Below are 20,029 nucleotides of genomic sequence, written 5' to 3'. Positions count from 1 at the left end.
ATCAACTATTCACACATCTTTGGACAGTCACACACACCCCACCGAACCACACACACTTTCACACTCCCATACAAATACTCAGTTAACTTATCAATAACTAATATAGACTTTCACATAGCTAGTAACCAACTGTAGAATCAGTTTACACAACAACTGACAAAGTGATACAGATATTCACACAGTTTAGTCACTATCCACTATATTTAGTGAGACATTATAAATTGGTCAAGTAAACAGTCAATTACACTGCTACTAAATCCTCCATCCAAATATTTATTTATATATATCCACTCATTCTTCAATGTAAATTGCTATATATATAATGCATATTTAAATAACGAAGCAAACCACATTCACTGGATGATGTCATCAGTGATGTCATCAGTGATGTCATTTGAGATGTCATCAGTGATGTCACTGACCATGTCATGAATGATCTAATATGTGACATCATCAGCAGTGGATTGCGGGTGCGCGAAATATAGTTAGTACAACTAACTATATAGGAGCAATTTCATTGGTTTTGTATGAGTAAAATGTCCAGCTAACTATAACACCACTAAAACTTATAGTTTTTTGAGTGAATATATATATATATATATATATATATATATATATATATATCGTAACACCTTTCCCAGCTGGGAAAGAAATGAGTCGCACAAAGTCACTGTTTCCTTTCAGTATTTAATCAAAGCGGGCATTAATCTTATTTTTCCTAATGCATTTTGGCACATTTACTCGGCCTTCTTCGGGGGAGAGATCTATGGACATCGATGTATTCTGCCATTAGGTGCCAGGTGATTGCTGATTCCTTTAAATTACTTCCCTCTGGTGGGCGTTTACAATGTTATCAAGATTGCAAAGATTCCTGGTATCCGTAGGCACTGACTGATGTCTCTTAATTATCCCATTTGAAATACTTCCGTTCCCCACATGCCACTTTGATGCACAATGGGGTCTCACGCCAGAATCCAGTTTCTGGTGGCTGCCGCTGCCCTGAAGCTTTTCTGCTCTTCTCCCAAACGTTCTTTTGCGGGCAGGAATGGCACTCTTCTTGAGGTGCGTAACTCCGCGGCAGGACAACGCCGTGAGTAATATCGTAACACCTTCCCCAGCTGGGAAAGAAATGAGTCGCACAAAGTCACGGTTTCCTTTCAGTATTTAATCAAAGTGGGCATTAATCTTATTTTTCCCAATGCATTTCGGCACATTTACTCGGCCTTCTTCGGGGGAGAGATCTATGGACATCGATGTATTCCGCCATTAGATGCCAGGTGATTGCTGATTCCTTTAAAATACTTCCCTCTGGTGGGCGTTTACAATGTTGTCAAGATCTCAAAGATTCCTGGTATCCATAGGCACTGACTGATGTCTCTTAATTATCCCCTTTGAAATACTTCCGTGCTTTCCCCAAGTGGGTTCTACTAAACCACCAGTCCCAGAAAGCATTGCTTCAGGTGTTACACCTGCGTATAATTACTGTGGGTATTTACTGGTGCTTGCCGCTTGCTGTCATGTTACATGGTCTGCCACTGAAGAGGGCGTTAGGCCGAAACGCGTCTGGCAGGAAAAGGACTTTGTTCGCGGCTCGCGCCCTTGCGTTGGCATTAATTCCTACCTGTAAGTGCATACCCACCCAGGGGCAACTCTTTCTTACGTTTGTTAGCAGCCGGCCCGGTCGCGGGTTTGCACTACCGCCCTAAAACGGCGGGTCTACAGCTACCTCATTTGGGCAGAATACTGTGGTACGGGAGGTGCCTTTTACTTGCGGGGTACCTGCGGGGACATTGGCAGCCTTTTAATACTTTTTTGCATGTAAATGGCGGCGGCGACCCACTTGGGTTCTACTAAACCACCAGTCCCAGAAAGCATTGCTTCAGGTGTTACACCTGCGTATAATTACTGTTGGTATTTACTGGTGCTTGCCGCATTCCGTCATGTCACATGGTCTGCCACTGAAGAGGGCGTTGGCCCGAAATGCCTCTGGCAGGAAAAGGACTTTGTTCGCGGCTTGCGCCCTTGCGTTTCATTAATTCCTACCTGTAAGTGCATACCCACCCAGGGGCAACTCTTTCTTCCATTTGTTCGCGGCCGGCCCGGTCGCGGGTTTGCACTACCGCCCTAAAACAGCGTGTCCACAGCAACCTCATTTGGGCAGCTTACTGTGGTGCGGGAGGTGCCTTTTACTTGCGGGGTGCCTGCGGGGACATTGGCAATCCTTTTAATACTTTTTTGCATGTGAATGGCGGCAGCGACCCACTTGGGTTCTACTAAACCACCAGTCCCAGAAAGCATTGCTTCAGGTGTTACACCTGCATATAATTACTGTGGGTATTTACTGGTGCTTGCCGCTTGCCGTCATGTCACATGGTCTGCCACTGAAGAGGGCGTTGGCCCGAAATGCATCTGGCAGGAAAAGGACTTTGTTCGCGGCTCGCGCCCTTGCGTTGGCATTAATTCCTACCTGTAAGTGCATACCCACCCAGGGGCAACTCTTTGTTCCATATATATATATATATATATGTATATGATTTGGTTAGTCTTCACAAAACTTTTAAACAATGCTTTTTTAAACTTAGTTTGTGCATAGAGAATTTAGGGGTGGTACGTCAACAGTGGCTGAGAAAAAGGGGGTGGAAGGTCCTAAAATGCTAAATCTCCATGAATTTTCAATAGACTTTTTTGGTCCGTGATATCACAAAAACTGCTGAATTGAATTGCACCACATTTGGCAAGAAGACGAAGACTGATCTTGGACGTGAAAGTATGCTTTGTGTGATTTTGGGTAAATCCGTTCAGTAGTTTTGGCGATTTGAAGCTGACAAATATTTGTATTTCTGGATGATTGTTTCGAGGACTTCAGGGAGAGTCCAATGAACCTAGTTTAAAAAAAACTGAACTTTTCTGATTGGTCCAGGGTGGCTTTTTTACTCTTTTGCCATCTTGCTCCTGTGGAAGGAAGGCTCTGATTGGCTGACTACAACATGAGAAAAATATTGCTGGCCTCCATTACAGGACTCTGAGTCCCCTGTCCTGAGTGTAGTTTATAAAAATAATATAAGAGGGGAGGGTAGGAATACCCTGCCCTCATATGCCCTGTTGGTGGGAAGGTACTAGAGGGACAGGCCTTGGCCAAATTAATATATTAAAAAAAATAAGTTGCAATCACTTCTTTAAAAAAATGAAATAAACACCAGTTGCACTTAGCTTTTTAAATTAATTAGGGGAGGAGGGGCATATGGCCCCACTTTCCAAATTAAGGATGGACCCTCAGGCCCCTATTCTCCAGGACCAAATTCATCACAAAGGGTAGGGGCCACGCGTACTGAGGTTCCGTGAATTCTGAACCCATGTTTCAAATGTCATGGTTCCGTTACGATTTGGGTAACGAGGAACCGTAACCGATGAGTTCGGCAAGTATGAGTGATTTCGCTACGTTACGCCCAAGGATTCGTAGTGTATTTGAAGATTCCGTTCTGAACCTTGGTTTCCATTTTGTATATGGCAGCCATTTTGTGGTTGCCCTCACATAGGCCGATGACTACGGCCGAACGAGTCTTTAGCACATGTACACTTTAACTGACTTCTGAATGACCTGAGCAAACTGACCCTGTTGCCTGAAGCCGACCTTGTTAAACCAGTTCCTGCCCTTTAGCTGATCAAGATTAAGGATCAGAGCACAGGACATCGTAAAACTTTTATTGCACACAAATATGCCTTATCCTACTCTCACCTGTTTCTGCTCCTTTCTTTATGGTCTGTTTAAGATGGGGATGTGCCTTTTTTTATTATGGGTTTGTTCGACCTGTCTTAAGAAGAATGTTGGGTTTGACCAATGATTGATCATGGGCCGGGTAACTGAAAAGTGGGTTTTACCGTCATGCGATACTTTTGGTGTGGATACATGTGATTGGACAGTTTGTAAATGTAAGGTATTTGTCTGGAATGTGATTTTTGGCATAAAAAGGGATGACTTGCTTTGTAAAATTGAGCAGTCTCCTGAGAACTCATACTGTGATGACTTCTAGGACTTCTGTTACTGGCTGCAGCCAATAAATTTGATCTTTGACGCCACTACGAAGAGTCCCATGTCCCTGTATTCTAAGACAGGTGGACCCGAAGACTTTGGGCGTGCCCCTGGTGCCGCTGGGTCTTAAATAACCCGGTTCTTCAGTACCCCGTCCCAAACTCAATAGCCCCATTCTTCATGGACAAAAATATATTTATTCAGAAGTGTGGTATACTGCTCCCATCTTCAAATCTGTACTGACCTTGGAGACCCCATTCCCTGGGCCCAAAAGATTACCTTTAGGGTGGGAGGCACACAGCCGATTCTTAAGACCAGAGACCCAATGGACGTGCAGTGTCTAGATCAATGCATGGACATCATCCATCTATTTCATCTTAAGATAAATCAGAAAGATTCTAACATCTATCCCAGAACATTATCAGTCATATTGGCCTCGGTACTGGCAAGACTAGATTATTGCAATGGTTAAACATCTTAGGAAACTTCAGCTATTGCAGAACACAATGGCTAGAGTTCTAACTCATACCCTCATCATGTCTCAGTCAGGAAAACCATTAAGCAGCTGCACTAGCTGCCAGTGAAGGAGAGTATCTCATTTAAGGCATTGTGTTATGGATACAAAGCCTTGCATAAACAAGGACCACAATATTTAGGCCAGAAACTCAGATGGTACTCGCCTAATAGACAACTCAGATCTTCCTACTCTAGTACTATGGTGGACCAAAATTCAACAGAAAGAACTAGGGCAGCAAACATTTCTATCTAGGAACCTCAACAATCTGGAAAAAGCTTCTGTTACCCATTCAATCTGCCACGTTCCTACTTAATATCACACGTGAGCTGAAAACCTGGCTTTTCAGGACATCAGACTTTTGGTAAGAAACCTGTCCCCTGTCCGATCACTGGTTAGCACCAGGACACTGTTTGGTAACAGTGTGCTTTATCAATCTCCTACATTGACATTGCGCACATGGCCCCTCCTCTCTGAGCCCTACAAGGCCCTGGGTAACCAACTCCCTAGTGCCAGCTCTTGAACTGTGTCCCGGAAACCCACCCCACGACAAAGTAATTTTCTATGCCCACCGCGCTGCAGACAGGGAAAGAAGTCTGCTGCCCTATAACGAGAGCTACAATTATGCTCCCACTGGATGGGAGGACATTTTTGTTTCGTTGCCCACGCTGTTGCAGGCGGAAAAACTTTGACTACTCCTGGCCAATGGAAGAAAGCAGAAGCAGCACTCCTACAAGCTGGAGCAATGCTGGGTCTGATGCCCAAGCTGACTGGGGATGAGACCCTGGGGCACCCCCGTGGCCCCCATCGTTGTGTTTGGGCCTAAGGATAGCTGTGGGAACTGGGGTCCCTGAGGCTAATAGAGACTTCAGGAGGGGGCAAACACTGACACTCTCCTCTATTAAAAAAGAAGGAATAGGGTATTGGGTTCCTGGGGCTACGTGAGGCTCTGGGAGGTGAGCATGTGACCCCCTACCATTTTTAAAAACCAAAGGCACCCGGGATGGGGTACCGGGGCCAATAGCAGCATGAGGATTGGTGCTACATGCACTAGCAGGGGCTTGACTCTCTGCAGTGCTTTGGGTGCAGCCCACCCCATGCCATGCACAGAACATGGCCTTGCACAGTGGGGGTAGGATTTCCATGGGGGGTGGTTGCAGAGCGTGACTGGAAGTCAGGCTCTGTGACCAACCCCATTCTGCTCATGACCAAGGGTTTCTTGACTGTATGGGGTTGGATGCAGGGCCTGAGAAGGTGGGGAATAAGTTTTGCATATGGTAATAAAATATTTTACAAAAATATATGTATATATATATATATCCAAAGAACGTGTCCCCAAACAATCCACACTTGCATGGAAAAAGGGTACAGACTCCAATTTTGTGCAAACTCAGTTCATTACATTTCACTGCTCCAGCTGATCATGACGTGTTTGGGTCACTGACGAGCTTGGAGAAACTCCCCATAAGGCACACTCCACTTTAGACACTTGGGATAAGCACTGTTTGCCGTAAGAATGCTAATGCAGGCCGTTGGTTGTAGTTTTCAAGTTTTTATTATTATGTTTTTGGCTCTCAAACGAGGGCCACATATATCAATCACACAACAATGCATCGAAATATACAGAAAATTATACAATACTGAACACAAAAGAACCAATTAAAAGATCACAACATAAACACCGACCGGAGAATACACAAATAGCAGTCTACAGGTTTCATTAATAAATGTCTAAAAAACTCCTAAAAAAATAAAAAATTTTGAAGCAAAACATTTCATTGGGTGGACAAAAAAGAGCATGAAAAATTCCCAATTGTAGGCAAATAGATCTCAGCCATTTAGCGCGTAATGGACGTAATGTAGGACAAATAAACAAAACATGATTTCGGTCTTGGACTGCTTTATTACAAAAATTACATATGGGAGATGTTCCATACCATTTTGCTAGAAGGGAATTTAAAGGGAGCAAATCATGTTGCAAAAGGTACCATAGCCTTCGTACTCGATGAGGGATATTCCAAGAAACATACTGTTGGGCCTCCTTTATTGAATACGAGTTTAGGAGTAAATCACCCCCATTCTTTCCATGTAAAGCAATCATATCCAATTTAAAGCAGAGTTCCCAAGATACATGTTTCAGCTGAAGCTTTAGTTGAGAAGGAGAGAGCGAAAACAGGGTATTTTCATCCAACTCTAGCAATGTTACAGCTTTTCTAAAAACTTTTACTAATAAAGAGAACTCATTTAGATTGCCCAGCAGTTCCTTTTTTATATATGCCCGTAAGGAACCTGGATCACCTCTGGCCAAACAGGCCACCCATCTTACCAGGGCAATCAGTCCCTGTACCCAACAACTCCGAAGGCCAAATTCCAGCCTGCATGCGGGCACAGAGCAAGCTGTATTAAAAGAAGAAATTCTTCTTAAAACCTTTCCCTCCATTGTCTGCAAAAAGCCCCAATGTCTTAACTCCACCAATTCTATTCCATAGAGCAGAGTTGCAGGGATTTTTGCATTATACACTTCCAAAAAACGGGCAAAGTGTCTTTTCCCTGTAGCAGAGTATAGTGAACATAACCCCATACCATGTGCCAATGTCTTACGGGAAGTATATTCAATATGGGGTTTTTCGCTAAGGAATGCCGAGATTACTTTACCTAAAAAGGTGTAGGTTTTAATCTCTGGCCTCCTATAGCCCATCCAAAATGTACAGATCTACATTTCTTCCTTCCTGTGATACACATAATTTTGCTTTTCGAAACATTAATCTTCATAAAATGTACCTCTGCAAATATGTGTAAAGCTTGAAGGCGGTTAGATAAGCCCTTAGGTGTTAGGTCTAAAATGAGGATATCATCCGCATACATTAAGACAGAAATGGATGAACCTCCAACTACCGGAGCTAACCCAGCACTCGCTGCAATGGAAGCGGGAAGATCCGCAGTGTATAGAGAAAACAACAAGGGGGCCAATAAGCACCCCTGTTTTAACCCGTTTACAGATGGAATGGCCTGAGAAAGACCCCTTTCTCCACCTTGCAACACCTTACACCAGGCGTTAGAGTGAAGAGATCTTACAAGTTCCAGTAGAAGTGGCGGCATACCCATTACAGCAAGCTTTCTCCACAGCGTTGGACGGTCCACCTTGTCAAACGCTGTGGAGAAGTCTATGAATGCCGCATATACCCCACCTCCACGGACTCTTACATATTTGTCCATAATCACTTGCAGAGCAGTCAAATTATCAAGTGTGCTATGCTTTTTTCGGAACCCAGTCTGTTCCAAAGGTAAAATATTATTTGCCTCCACCCAATCAGAAATTAATATTAGAAGGCATTTGGCAAAAACTTTTCCAACAGCGTCCAATAGAGCGATCAAACGATAGTTCATGGGTTTGTCCCGCTCTCCCTTCTTAAATAAGGGTATTAATATACTTCCCTTCCAAGATGTAGGAACTGATCTTAATAAAAAACATGCTTTAAACAATGGGAAGAGAATCCTGCTCCAAGTAGTAACGTCTTGTTTCAATACTGAAATGGGCAACTCATCTGGTCCCAATGCTCCGGAAGAGCGCATACTCTTAATCGCTGAAGCAATGGATTTCTCAGATGGCGGATCCATAGCAAACCTATAGTCCCATATAAAATCACTAACTGCGCTCTCTACACCATTTGATGCATACAAATTCAATATGAATAAGCACCAAACATCATCTGGAATAGAAACGGGAATAGGGGAGATTCTTGCTCCACATCCCTTTCCAATTAAGGACCAGAATTCTCTAGATTTACCATAGACAGAAGCCTCCCTTAGGCTAATCCAGAGAGAGTCTTCATTTTCTTTCTTTAGTTTTGCTCTCACTCTGGTCCTCTTTCTTTTTAATAAGGATAACTTATTAGTAGTTTCCGTAGATCTAAAAAGAAATTGTTGCCTTACTAATTTATTTATTTCTTTATTTAAAGGCAACAATAAACTAGGAACAAAAGTCACTTTCCTGGAATATCTAGGCTTCTTTGCAGTCGCAGTAAGCTTTTTCATAAAATTTTCAAAGTGAAAGAATTCCATACCCTGCCATTCATTTAATTCCAGTAAGGTTTCTGCAAGAATGTTTTGCAAACCCTTCATAGTTGTCGGGTTCCAGAAACATCTACCTGACTTATAAAGCAAAGAAACTCCTCCAGCATTTAAAGACCAAGAGTCCGTAACCTGTGGTTGTAATGAAAGGGATATACTGATCACGTTATGATCGCTCATAGAAGTTTGAGAGACCATTATGTCCTGAATAAGAAAAAAAGAGACATAGTCTGTTATTACATAGTCGAGAATAGATTCACCCTTAGGGGACCTATGCGTACATTTAGCAGGTGTATCAGATGGCATCCTGCCATTTACAATTAACCCCTCTAAATAACTAAGTTCTTGTAACATTATCTTTCCTCTTTTGCTGGTTTTTAATTTAATTGGAAAGGTAGATTGGGGTATATTGTAAGCCTCTTCTTTAAACTTATTTCTGAACAGATTTACACTTGAGTGGGATACTTTACTATTCAGATCGCCCATGAGTAATATATATGGGGGCTGGTCACCTTCTAATAGCTGTTTAACATATAAAAACATTTGCTTCAGAACCGTATTAAAACCAACTTCTGGTGGGATATATGCATTGATAAGTACTAAAGAACGCTGGCTGCCTATACTGGTTAGATTATTAATAGTTATAGCCTGAAAAAGGTTGCTTGTGTCAACGTAGTGAGAAAATTGCCATTGCAATGAAGTAGACAAAAAGCAGGCAATTCCCCCTTTTGCGAGGCCTTTTTTAGCCGGCGTGGCTGCTGCCTCAAGCACAAAATAATCCTTTCCACCATATAGACTATTTTTACACCAGGATTCTTGAATGCATATCACATCCGCATTTAAAGAAAATAAAAAGTCAAGTTTCTCCGATCTATTATGCAGCCCTGCTGCATTCCAAGATATGACTTTTAATTGGCTGCTAAAGATGTAGAGACCGTCTAGAATTATCTGAGTTATTATTAGACAAAACACCTGGAAGCCAGTTCCACTGATGTTTATCCTCCGTTATAGGAGCAATCATGTTCAAAGGAGTAGGTAAAATCTGGGAAACCATACGTTTACCTCCTAAGACTCTGATTTGTAAATCCTTATTAGGTTTGGACATATTCTCCTGCATAACACCCCGCCTTGTTACCCCTTACCTAGGTATAACATCCTTTCCCATCTGCAAAAAGGGTAACACATCAATCCCTCTACATTGGAGTGATTCTGCCTGTTGTAACACTAGATTAACTATTATTTTGGAGTAGAACTTTGCCCGTACACATAGACCATTTTCATACCCTACTAAGGAAACCAAGTCAATGTCATTCGACTGTATTAGTTTTAAACATTCAATATCCTTAAAACAGTTAAGCAACCATGACCTGTTTAGGTATAGATCAGAGTCAAATAATGGCAAGAAGTCCAAAGTCAAGGTATCCGCATATAAGTTAGAAGCTTTAAATTGGAGAGGAGCAGAGTTTTTAGTAGCATCAACCGACAGTTGAAAAGTAGGCGCTGAAGGGTTAAGTGCCCCTAATTCAGTAGACATGATTCTCGTCACTTCTACAGATGGAGCGCTGGGCAATACTGAATGGTCCTCTTGATGAGTAACTTCCGTAGTATTGACACCGATATTAAGTGAACAATTGGCAACACAACCATTAGTACCATTAGTCGCCTTATTAGAAAACATGTCCAATAGGGATTTATCTTCAATCTCTGCTACATTGTGATCTACAATGCTTATATGTTTTTGAAAGATAATTTGCCTCTGTTTTTTCTTCTTGTACTTACGAACGGGTTTCCTATTTTTTCCTTTATTCTTTCTGCTTTTACTATCTTTATCGTTTTCACCAGATATCATTTCAGACTCCTTTTTTTCAAGGGTAAAAATTGGGAATACCTCCTTTCCCGCATTAGGGTCCACCTCCAACACACTTTCTTCTTTTTGGATAAGTTCCAATACCTTCATGTCATTTAAAGCAGATGGAGTAGGCATCCCTGATAACTCATGTTTATTACATACTTCTGGAATACCTGCGGGAGCATTTTTTTCCGATAAATTATTGCTGACTATATGATTTGGTTGAACAATCTCCGGAACGGTAATACCCTTTTCTGCCCTTTTTTCCAATAGGACTTTCAATATCTGTGTAACCGAATCCAAGGTGCAGTCAGAGTTCCCCACGAATTTGCTCAATAAAGATAGAATGGAAGCCAGTAAATGTTCTAATACTATTAAACATTCAGAAATAGGCCTATCATCTTTCGGCAGTCCAGAAGCGGCAATGGGGCAAATGCCAGATAGGTTAAGTAGTGAACTCCTAGAATCATTCTGTAGTGAAGGAATGTCATTAGATTTTATAGAGGGAGTACTACTATATAACAATAAACCTGATGGCGTAGCTCCCAATGCCGTCTTACTAGGATTCAAATGATTCAAAATTCCATCCTCCATATAGCGGCCACATAACTCGAGGTCAATACTAGACAAGAAAGACTCTCCTTTTGAGGCCACGTCGGGACATTCTGCACCGATTGAAGTCTTCGGTCGAGGTGCATTTATAACTGTTAACTTATTATCCGGCAGTTTTCCCCCAGAAGCGTAAACTGGAAGGTTAGCCACAATAGATATTGGCTGGGGGGACAAAGGGTTTTTAAAGACTGACTCAGAGGTGGATTCTTTTTCCACAACCGACGGAGCCCCCACCAAAGGCACCATCTGAGAACCAGCAACTTCCAGGATTGTCGACGATTTATCCACCGGTTGTTCCCATAATTTCAATAACTGCATCTGACCTTTTATTAAGACACCGTTATCAGATTTGTTCCTCAGGGGGTTAGATCTTGTTTTTATACACGACCTTCCCCCTAGAACTCTTCCGGAACGTAATGTCTTTGCAGTCATCCTACAGGAAGTGGCGACCAGGCAACAATATATAGCTCAGATGATATTTATACCAATAACTAAGTCTTATGGTGAATCCTTAGATATACGAATATTAAATGTTTGTAAAAGTTCGAAATCTATCTCTTTTAAAATGTCACTAGTTGGCGCTCTACAATAGCTAACGTGAAAATGATAATGACAAGGCCCAGCCCAGCCTACCTCGGCCACTGAGGGCCACAGAGGGCCCGCTCTTTGTCCGGTCTTCGTCCGCGCTTCTGTCCGCGCGTGTCCCGCGTTCGCGTTAGATGTCCGGCATATGTAGGAGGGAGAGGGGGCGGGAAGAGGCACCAGGTGCGCGCGATTAACAAGCGCTAGCACCTCTGGGCCTCGCAGTCCCGCTCCCGCTGGTAGAATGAAGAGCCTTCTCGCTCTGCTGCACCAAATATCAGGAATGGAGCGCACGGGCTCCCAGGACCAAACGAAGCTTTCTGCTGTAAAGCTGCTCTCGGTGTCAGCGCTCGATACACAGAGTCCAGGCAGATAGCAAAAGCAAAAGGGCAAGGCAGATTATGCGAGTGGCTCCTGCGGAGCGGGGGCCACGAGAAGTAAATGCTCCTTCAGGAAGGGGGCGGGAAGAGGCACCAGGTGCACGCGATTAACAAGCGCTAGCACCTCTGGGCCTCGCAGTCCCGCTCCCGCTGGTAGAATGAAGAGCCTTCTCCCTCTGCTGCACCAAATATCAGGAATGGAGCGCACGGGCTCCCAGGACCAAACTAAGCTTTCTGCTGTAAAGCTGCTCTCGGTGTCAGCGCTCGATACACAGAGTCCAGGCAGATAGCAAAAGCAAAAGGGCAAGGCAGATTATGCGAGTGGCACCCGTGGAGTGGGGACCACGAGAAGTAAATACTCCTTCAGGAAGGGGGCGGGAAGAGGCACCAGGTGTGCGCGATTAACAAGCGCTAGCCCCTCTGGGCCTCGCAGTCCCGCTCCCGCTGGTAGAATGAAGAGCCTTCTCCCTCTGCTGCACCAAATATCAGGAACGGAGCGCACGGGCTCCCAGGACCAAATGAAGCTTTCTGCTGTAAAGCTGCTCTCGGTGTCACCGCTCGATACACAGAGTCCAGGCAGATAGCAAAAGCAAAAGGGCAAGGCAGATTATGCGAGTGGCACCCGCGGAGCGGGGGCCACGAGAAGTAAATACTCCTTCAGGAAGGGGGCGGGAAGAGGCACCAGGTGCGTGCGATTAACAAGCGCTAGCACCTCTGGGCCTCGCAGTCCCGCTCCCGCTGGTAGAATGAAGAGCCTTCTCCCTCTGCTGCACCAAATATCAGGAATGGAGCGCACGGGCTCCCAGGACCAAACGAAGCTTTCTGCTGTAAAGCTGCTCTCGGTGTCAGCGCTCGAAACACAGAGTCCAGGCAGATAGCAAAAGCAAAAGGGCAAGGCAGATTATGCGAGTGGTTGTAGAAATAGAGTAGTGCAGATTTTCTCATTCTGAATATATACAAGGATATCTAAATACTCTATTTCTAGTTTACTCATTGTGTAAGTGAATATTAATCGGAGAGGATTCTTATTAAGAGATTTTCAGTTTATCTATGGGTCCTTGCCAAATTACAAATAAATCATCAATATAGCGTACCCACAATACCAATTTTTCCATTATCTGTCTGTTCTCTTCAGCCCATATGTGTTCTGCTTCCCAAAAACCCATGGTCAGGTTGGCATAGGTTGGTGCATAAGATGTTCCCATGGCCGTTCCCCTGTCTTGTTTGTCAAAGACAAAGACATTATCTGTCAGGCAGAACTGCATCATGTCAAGCAACATGTTTGTATGTTGTAGCAGTTCAGGAAACATGTTCTCAAGAAAAATTAGTTTGCCCTTATTCCATCCTCATGTTGAAAGGAGGTATATAGTGAGACCACATTTATTGTGGCCATCACATATTCTTCTTTCCAGGGTATGCCCCCAATTCAATTGAGGAAGTCCATTGTGTCGCGCATATAAGAAGGCAGGTTTTCAACAAATCAAAAAAAAAATGTCTACAAAACGTGATGTATTTTCCAACAGTGAGCCACATGAGTTCACAATTGGACAACCAGGAGGATTGTCCAGACTCTTATGGATTTTTGGAAGTACGTATATATTGTGGGTGTGATAGGATGAGTTGTTAGAAGATATCCATATTCCTCCTCATCAAGCAGTTCTTATTTGTGCCAATCACTCAACAGCTTGTGATATTGTATAGTGGTCTGTGGTGCTGGATCCTCCTTAAGTTTAATTTAACATGTAGAGTCAATCAGTTGTCTCCTAATTTCCTGGTAATATTCTGGCTATCGATTAGCACAATTTTTCCCCCCTTGTCTGAGGGTTTTATGATTATATTATAATCACCTTGGAGGTCTTTTAAAGCCCACCAGTCGTTACTTGTCATATTTTGTTTTTTTAAGTTTCTGTCTTTTTTTCTCTTTCAAGTAGATATCCTTGAGATCTGCACTCATATGCTCATGAAAGATATCTACCTTGTTGCCAGGTGGGAGTTGGGGACACAATCTAGAGCACATCTGTGACTGGCTACTCACAGAACAGGTGGTCCCTATGCCCATCACATCACAGAGTTCTTCATTGGCTGCAGCCTCAATTAGGAGTGAGTTGTTTTTTTATGAATTCTCGTTTTCCAGGCTATGCAGAGTTTGTAAAGCTTTTATGTCATTTGCTGTAAGTGGTATCAGAGTTTGGGATTCTGGGATTACAGGGTCTTTTGAAATTTGATTTATAAAATGATTTTTTATTCAATTTTTTGACAGAATTTGTAAAGATCTACCCTGGTTGTAGCCAGATCCATCCCTTTAGATGGGCAGAAAGTTACACCTTTGCTGAGCAAATTGAGATGTTTTGAATTCAATTGTTTTGATGATAAATTGATGACCAGTTGATCCTTAACCTTTTCATCCACAGTTCCATCAAAAGTTTTCATTTTTTCACTTCTTTAGTTGTTGTCTTTTTGCTTTTTGTTGCACTGTCTAGTTCTTTTTGTGCTTTTTGTTGTGGTTCCTCTCTTGTCTGTGACCTACGTCCTGTCCCTCTTGTCTTCATTCGGAGAAGCTGCATCTCCCCTGTGTAGAACCGACTTTTAAGAGACCCCTCCTCACTAGGAGAGTCAAAGCCAGCGGTGCAGGGGACACCCAGAATCTACGGGTTCTTCTTGCATAAATCATACATTACCAAAGAGACCAGGACAGCCAGCCGTGGAGGGAAGTAAGTTATTTATTAGCTCGAGCTAAGGACACGGTCCTAGAATAGTATAAAGACAATTCTACGGAGACTACTGCTTTACTCCACAGCGTACACATTTATAGCACTAGCCACGCCCATTTGCACAGTACAAGTTCCTTATTTCGATAAGTTCCTCATCTGACAAGTTCTTCGTCAGTCTCGTGTGGTGCAATCGTGGACAGGGGACATCTGTCTCTGATTGCACCATGTACGCAGCCCCGTGCTTCCTTGCCCAACTGGTGTGGTCATGGGGCACAGCCTCGTGCTTCCTCTATCAGTTGGTCTGGTCACAGTGCACAGCCTCGTGCTTCCTCTATCAGTTGGTGTGGTCACAGGGCACAGCCTCGTGCTTCCTCGTCCACATGGTGTGATCACGGGGCAGTTGGTCGTGACAGGCTGAGTTGCCAACAATAGACAGGATGTGGCTGAGTCTCTGGCACAACTGGGCGGGTGAGGCACACAGGCAACTTCTTGGAATCGGCTCGACCACAAGGAGCCGGGAGGGTTGTTCAAGTTTCAACAGGGACGTGGAAAGTAATTCTTCACCAGGTTGCCGAGAGCATGGCAACACAAAATGGAGTCATGTTGGTCATTTTAAAATACAGTTCGACACTTGGGAAGTCCATCCTTACTCGGATGTTGGTTGGCCCCTCTTCCCCCAAACTTGCTTTTGAGCTTTCTGCGCTTCATAATTTCACCTGTTCCTGCTCACAAATCTGATCCATAGTTTGCTTATTGAAATTAACATCATAGCGCCGAGCAAATGTATACACCCTGCCGGTGGCATAGTCCACTTTGTCTCGATGGAACTTCCTGAGTTTTGTGGTCTGTACCTCCTTTTCATGCTTTTCTAGTCTTTATTTCCAGCTCCTCAAATAGTTTTGCCCCTTCAGTGGACTCCTTGAATTTCTCAATTGATTTCTACAAATTTGTAACTCTCTCCATTGCTTGTTTGAGCCTACGCTCTGCATGAATTATAAGGGTGTTAATCAATTTCATGCAGCTTTTGGTTGTGTCCAATCGCCATTGCGATAGTAGATCTAGGTCTAAATCGCACAATGTCGGGAAGAAAAAAATCTGAATCCCCTGGGGATGCTATTGCAGTGGACATACTTGCTGAACATGGCTCCTTCCCACCACCAGGATCCTCCCCTGTTTGGGTGTACTTCCCTGACTTGGGAAACATGTCTCTATTTTGATGTTCGTTAACTCTCCCTCTTGATCGAGCATTTCATTGAGAAGGCGTTCTCTTTTCCACATCTGTCAGCCATTGTGAGATATTCGATTTCTGATATATGTCCTTGGTTCTATAAAATGATCATTGTGGCCAATATTCCTTGTGTGCACTAATCCTGAATGCACTTAAAGTGGGAAGAACTCACTTTCCAAGTCCCTTTCATCCGCTGCTGATTTGTGAGTGATTGAAATATATTGCATGTGGGGCATGTCCTCAGCCCACAATTTGGAATCCAATCCTCCTGGATTCCTAACTGCAGTTACCGTGTCAGTTCATTTACAGGCATGCGCGTTGCGGTAATGGTGGTAGAGACCGGCAAAGAGACCTGGCGGGACCCACAGAGGCCAACCCTGAGACACCATCCCTCCGGCGAGCCCCCCAGAGAGACCAACAGTGTTACCCACACAAGTCTCCTACCGTACAGCTAAAGTCCGCCACATCCTTCATTGTATCTCACCCCTCCTCTCTCGACACAGGTGATGGAAGCTGCTTCCCTTCACAGAATTCCCTCTGATTGCCGGAACCCGGAAGTTGCTCCACGTTCAGGTGCTCGTTCTGTGTGGTCTGACTCTGTTTTACTTGTTATACAATTCCTAATGCCAGCCCTCTGTACTCGCCACTGCTGTGTCCGCACAGGAGCTCAGGAAGACGGCACCCACGCAGCCAGAAAGGTATTACAAAGTTTGTTTTCTTTTTAGATTTTCTAATTATCACCAGCAAAGTGCAAGTGCATTCAGGTAAAAATAACCAACGCGTTTCGGCCTACGGCCTTCATCTGGATCATAGAGTCAAAGTGCAGAGTGTCTGATAAAAGGCCAAACTCAGCCCTACAATCACATGATCACAATCCTTTAGGGCGGAACATGTACCAAGTAGAATTTTCATAGTATTACAAGACATACAGGTCAAGGGTTCTCATTTCACAATAAATTAAATAGGTTGTAGGAAGGTGGAATCTGACTACATGGTTGCCCCCACTTTTTTGCCTGGTGTTTTGATTTTTTTTTAGTTAGTTTAGATACGATCCTGCTATCCAGGGTCCCAGCCTATCTGCTTTCTCTCTAAATTGATTGCATGTACTTTAGGTACACTCCAGATTGGTTACTGGGTTACCCTTGTGAGTCCCTAGTATATTGGACCTTAGGTACCAAGGGCATAGGTACCCCAGAGGCCTATCAGGGGCTGAAGCATGCATTATGCCAACCCTGTGAAGCCTTCCAAAATGGTACCACAGGTCTGCTACTGCAGCCGGGGTAAGGTGGTGTAAGTACCCCTTAATAAGATATGGTATACCTATTTCTGCCTATATATATACAGACACATATAAACCTATAAGTCACTCTGATGGCAGGCCTTGACAATCCTGAAGGCAGAGTCCTTGGATTTGTGTGAGAGGGTGCCCAAGCATGATCTGAGCCCCTCTGCAGCTTTCGGAATCACTTCCTTATAGCTGTTCTGTGATACAGCCATACCATATACTCTTAAGTGCATTATAACCTCGCGGTTAATGCCAACTTTGGAATGGCTGCATCAAAACATGTTGTGTTTGGTGTCAAACTCTTTGGAATCCTACCCCCCCCCCGCCAGTCCTGGCAGCGGGGGTAGAATTCCACCATTTTGGAGGGAGAAGACATGTACACCTTTACTTACCCGGTAATAGTTTAAAAGAGCCCTAGCATCACAAAATGGATGCTGCTGCCACAGACACGAGTCTGACCTCCTGCTGCTGGATGAAACTCCGGCAGGGGAGGCCTGGAAAATAGGTTTCCTGTCCAGGGAGGTGTAACCACCTCCCCAGACAGGCTTTAGTGTATTGGGGCAGGGTGGGTGCAGTCAGTGAATGCTTCTCAGACAGTGCCTGGGGCACACAAGGTGTCCCTGTGCATTTCCCAGTTCAAACCGGTTGCTGGGGCACTCAGCCCCAGCTGTGGCATGAAAATGGACAAAGGGGAAGGGGTGTAACCAGCCCCTTCCCAGGTCCTCCCATAGGTGGGACCTTAGAGTTAGTCCATCCACTAAACTTAGTATAAGTATAGGAACCCAGTCCCTAGGATTTTAGATTACCCTGGACGAAACTCTGCAACATATATTCTGGAACTTCAACATTCTATTTCGACTAGAAGATGGATGTATCTCCCTTGGGGTCAAGGAGTGACCACCCTGTTCAAACAGGCACCAAAGAAGCATCTTGCTGGTCTGCATTTTCGAGGCTCCTGCCAGATCCCGAAAAATCTGCAACACAAGACATTGACTTCCAGACATCTCTGAGGCCGACACGAGATCCCAGCAAAGCTGAGACCCGCAGTCATCACGAGAGACGTGGGACCAGAACTCCTGGACACGTGCCTATTTGCAAGTACACCTACTTCCCAAGCTTTCTCGAATTTGTACATTGGGCTACTTGTAGTCCAAGCCCTGCGCACCATCTGCACCAAACATTGTGGGCCTACACTCCTCAAGTGTTCCGTGGGCCCGCTTCTAGCAATCCTGGTTGAGGCTCCTTTCCGATCCGTAGTCCGTCAACTGGTGGGTCCCCACGAAGGCAACTCTTTAGTTTCTTGGGCTTTCCTGGTTGCTCCAGATGTGCCCTGACTCCCCTCCAGAGGGTGAGTTCCTCAGACCTTGCTGGTCTGCACCGAAGCCAATCTTTGCATTCTGCGTGGGTTGCTGTTGCCAAGTTTTGTTGGGTCCAAACCGGATACCGACACTGCAGCACTCTACATCCGACAAGGAACAGCTCGAATCCAGCACCTGGATGTCGTCGTCGCCTCCTGTTCCTCGTGGCTGAAGAGTCAAGCTTCACCTTCTGCTCCTGAAATGACCCGACATCGGCTGGCATCTTCTTGTTGCCTCCCTGGTCACTGACAAGTGACCCAGACTCAGTCCCTTCTGCTTTCAGGTTCTTCAGATCTTCGATCCACCCTTGGATCCATCCGGACACTTTTCATCTGGTCGCCTGCAGCACTTCTTTGCACCTCTCCATGGGAAACGACGACGAAACCCAACACGAAAAGACACCTATGCACCCGGCTTCCCTCAGTGAGGTAACACGAGCACTTCGGTGCTCCCGTGGGTCTTGACTCTCGAACTGTCCAGTACTGAAGGGGTTTGTTCCTAGTCCACTCCTCAGTGTCCTTATTCTTTAAAAATCTAATCGCAACTTTCTCCATAGAAGTCAATGGTGATTCACGGATGTGTTTAGACACTGCACGCGTCCCCCGTGAGTCTCCTGTGTCCCTACCCTGGGTGGTTCCTGGTTGCCCCAGTGGTTCTACAGGCCCTAGGCCTTGTCTCTATGCTCACAGCGGTACTTATACCACTTTCTTAGTATATGGTTTGTGAGGTCCCTAGGGAAAAACGTCTACTGTGCTAATTTACTGTGTGCTACTTAAGTTTAACTTGTGTACTTTTACCTCTAGCCTCATAAAGAGACTAGAGGGGTGTGTGTTCAGAATACATACATATATATTTTATATATACCTGGTGTGGTTCTCCTTTAATTTGATCATTCATGAAGTTATAGACTGGTAAAACAAGCTGCTTTACATTCCTTCAATACTTAGCCTGAAGGCTGCTCTCCACAGCTACCACTAGGATAGCTTTCTATAATGGTTCTCTTAAACCTACCATCAATAAGGGTCGTTTGGACTGGTGCAAGGTGCCCAGTAGAATAGTGGACAGCATATGCCAGGCCAACTTCTCACAAAGGTGAATCAAAGTTTATTTGTGATTAGTGAGTCTAAACATTTTACTACATTACGAAAAACTCAAGACAAGGGATGCAGTATGTTGTAAATCATTACAGTGGATATTTGCCTGTTTATTTTTGGTGTTCATATGGTGAAGTACCTTTTTGTTGCCTGCATAATAGCAGCGCATAGAAAAGGGGTAACTGAAACGGGGAACGTTGAATAAACTGCCATAACACTGCAATATATCAGTGATTATATGCCAGTTTGGTTTTGTTATTCATGTGGTAAAGTACCCTGTTATAGACTAAACAATCACAATGGCCAAGTATATAT

At 44.2% G+C, this 20,029-nt stretch overlaps 1 long non-coding RNA gene across 1 annotated transcript in view; it reads right to left on the bottom strand.

Annotated features, from left to right (window-relative positions):
- The window catches only part of LOC144798925 (uncharacterized), a 289,530-nt gene that overhangs the window by 66,331 nt on the left and 203,170 nt on the right, over positions 1 to 20,029 (bottom strand). The gene's annotated exons all lie outside the window — the stretch shown is intronic.

Source organism: Lissotriton helveticus, chromosome 12, assembly GCF_964261635.1.
Source record: "Lissotriton helveticus chromosome 12, aLisHel1.1, whole genome shotgun sequence".
NCBI lineage: Eukaryota > Metazoa > Chordata > Amphibia > Caudata > Salamandridae > Lissotriton > Lissotriton helveticus.
The sequence above is the reverse complement of the archived record's forward strand: the minus strand, read 5'-3'. Positions and strand labels throughout refer to the sequence as shown.